The 3,260-nt window shown below is 40.8% G+C and overlaps 1 long non-coding RNA gene across 1 annotated transcript; it reads left to right on the forward strand.

Annotated features, from left to right (window-relative positions):
* Positions 1–670: 670 nt before the first annotated feature.
* On the forward strand, positions 671–2,609 carry LOC146673293 (uncharacterized). The gene is made up of 2 exons (XR_014910526.1): positions 671–2,440; positions 2,577–2,609. It is a non-coding gene; the product is annotated as an uncharacterized LOC146673293 (long non-coding RNA).
* Positions 2,610–3,260: the final 651 nt, after the last annotated feature.

Below are 3,260 nucleotides of genomic sequence, written 5' to 3' on the forward strand. Positions count from 1 at the left end.
CTTCAAGGGAGAGAGAAGGATAGCGGACCACATGAGAAGCCACGTGCATGCTCCTATGCTCTCATCTGAGACATGCTAACTAGCATGTTACAATAAAGTGCTGTACTCGACAGACAAACAATAATTCACGCTAAAACATCAAACAGAACTATGAGACAAAATGCACAAAGGGAACGAGCAGTGTTTGAATTACTTTTAGTTACTTTAACTGTGTTTATTCGCTCTGTAACTGAGAACACTAGCGTACGCTCACCTCTCCTCAGCGGGGACGACTGAGGAAAATAGCGCGCAGCTACAGGAAGTGACTTCGTGGGAAGTCAAAGGTCACACAAACAAAATAAAAGCTCCCAAAATATAAATACAGAAAATAAACATATATAAATAAACACATATACATAACCAATACTGACAAAGCGAGATAACACTGCAGGATGGATCTTTGGTGAAATATAAATTATTTTTTAATACACCCGTTACACCAACTCTGATGAAAGGAATTCCACTGTCCTTCCCCCCAGATTCTCGAGGTTCTGGGTGGGGGGCTGTAGTGTTTTATTGCAGATACATCCTATCTGGAAGATCTGCTTCTTGTGATGTTGCTCCTGCTTTTATGACCACACGCACACTGTTTTGAGTTTTGTTCAAAAAAGAATTACTTCATATAGGGAAAATATATATCACATATGCAGGACACCTTAAACTAGTTTTTTAATTAAGCAGCAAGGCGGAACAAAGTTGGGGTTGCATCAAGACACGAGGACTAAACCCCAATTCAACCAGACCCAGAACTGATCCGGAATTAAAACAGGACTACAACAGTTCGAAATCAGGACCACTTAGGATTTAACCAAGACAGAACCAGAATCAGAACTAGATGATAATGGATTGGATTGATATAGCACTTTTCAAGGCACCCAAAGCGCTTTACAATGCCACTATTCATTCACTCTCACATTCACACACTGGTGGAGGCAGCTACAGTTGTAGCCACAGCTGCCCTGGGGTAGACTGACAGAAGCGAGGCTGCCATATCGCGCCATCGGCCCCTCTGGCCAACACCAGTAGGCAAGTAGGTTAAAGTGTCTTGCCCAAGGACACAACGACCAGGACAGAGAGCCCAGGGATAGAACCGGAGACCTTCCGGTTACAGATGCGATTCCCAAACCCCTGAGCCACGGTCGCCCCAAATGATGATAGTAGCACAAAAAATCATCATAGACCTGCACTTCACTTATTTTTTTAATTCTACCAAAGTCCACTATTTAGATTGAGAAAAGTTTATATAATTATTTACCCTTGTTGTGCAAACAAGCCCCCCCCCCCAACCCCCCCAAAATAAATAAATAAATAAATAAATAAATAAAATAAAAACATCCCACATGCATACTACCTTTAGGGCTAAGCCCCGGGTGTTTCAAATGTCTGGCTCTGCCTCTGATACAAAATATGAGTAAATGTATCCGTTACAGTTACCGCTCAATAAGTGATATTGAGAATGCATTTACTTTGTTGAAATAAATGGATTACATGGCGGTATTTTCCTGTTTCATATGTTAGGCTATGGCCTCTCTATTTTTGGTAATTCCACACCGGTTGAAACCCAAACAAAACACGCAATAAGAGCCTCTAAAAATTATTATATAAAAGTGATTTAATATGAAGGCAATAGCAGAGTGTTACAGGCATCGCCCTAAACAATGTAGCCTCATGGGCAGTGTAGTCTGTGCTGCAGGGAGAATGGACTGCCATACCCGTTATGTGTCTGTGAGCGAGGGAGGGAGAAAAAGGAAAAGTACGAGCTGTCACGGAGCAGAAACGGGAGCTGGAAGCATGTAAATATAATAATAACCACTAAAGCCAAGAAGAGTGCCTGACGAGCCCAGCTGTAAGTAAGCTGTTAAGATTCGACTGTACACCGTGTTCATGTTTTCCTCCGAAACAATAAGCAGCCTTTCAATGCCTCTCTCTGTCTCTCGCTAGCTAACTTGACCCAGACAACAAAGTAAAGCTAGTTTTCAGCTACGAGCCCGACACGAACCCGACGTATTAGCCAGAGGTCCCTTTACGGTTTGGAGCCGCTGACCTGTTTTATATACGCGCTGAATAGTTTTCTACACGAGATCGCTGCAAAAAGTGCAGCCTTACCTAATGTCCACCTACTGTTACTCATTTATATTAAGATTTTAACATCTAGTTGGTATTGGTATGGCGAGTAGCCTTCAGTAATAGTAATAAATCACACAGCAATAGGACATTCATGTAGTTGTAAAGTATTCAGAATACATTACTTCTATAATCTTTGGTGGAATACATTTTAAAATTAACCTTCCCAACACTGTCAACAGGTTAGCACCTCATACCACAGTGCATCAAAGCAGTCTCATGAGCGCTGGGAAGGACGAGCCCAGAGCCCAAAACAGACAGTGCAGGAGATGACAAGGTTAGTAATTGAATGGTGAAAATTATACTTTGTTATCTTGATTGGCAAAAGAAAAGTAAATACAAAATCTGCTTCTCACATTTAGGGCATTTCCAAGATTTTTTTTTCAAAACTTCTTCAACTTCTTTCATTACAGCTGTCCTGTGCCAGAAGTTCTGTTGACCCACAGTGAGAGGCATCATTTCAGAAACACCAGGAAGACTGAAACTCATCGCCAGGATCAAGCAGGGCTCGTGATCTTCACCAGCAGCTCCCTCACAAGAAGGATAAACCCAGCATTTCATGAACACTGATGGAGACCATTGCTTTGTGTAATGTTAGAAGTACTCAGATAATCCTCAGAGGGTCTGGACTTTTACATAATATAATAGCTTTAAGTCCTGTAGAAAGTTAAATATATGTTTCCTTCTGGTTACTCTGGTATTTATGACTCTGAATTACTTACTAAATAACAAACTATTGTCAAAAAACAGCTTTGTGAAACACCAAACTGAGATACTGTTAATGCTGATGTATAGTGACACAGTTACAGGGGTGATTAATCCTTTTGTCTTTAAATTTATCAATAAAACAGCTGCAGCTTTCACTGACAGCACATGTGGTACTTTAACCTTTGTACTGTTTTCTTCAGTTAATTTTGGAGTTACTACAAAGATTGAAGATATAGGATGATCTGTCTGCTGTCACTGGGTGGTGCTGAGGTCTGAATCTGAGGACAGCTCCTGTAATCACAAACAGAACAGAATCATCACAAACTGAAATATAAAGTTTATCTATCAAAACTGAAATAGAGCTGATTACTTCTCTGTCCTCACACACT

The sequence above is a fragment of the Rhamphochromis longiceps genome, linkage group LG3 (genome assembly GCF_057381845.1).
Source record: "Rhamphochromis longiceps isolate RC_006_pf linkage group LG3, R_longiceps_female_GT1.1, whole genome shotgun sequence".
Taxonomy (NCBI): Eukaryota; Metazoa; Chordata; class Actinopteri; order Cichliformes; family Cichlidae; genus Rhamphochromis; species Rhamphochromis longiceps.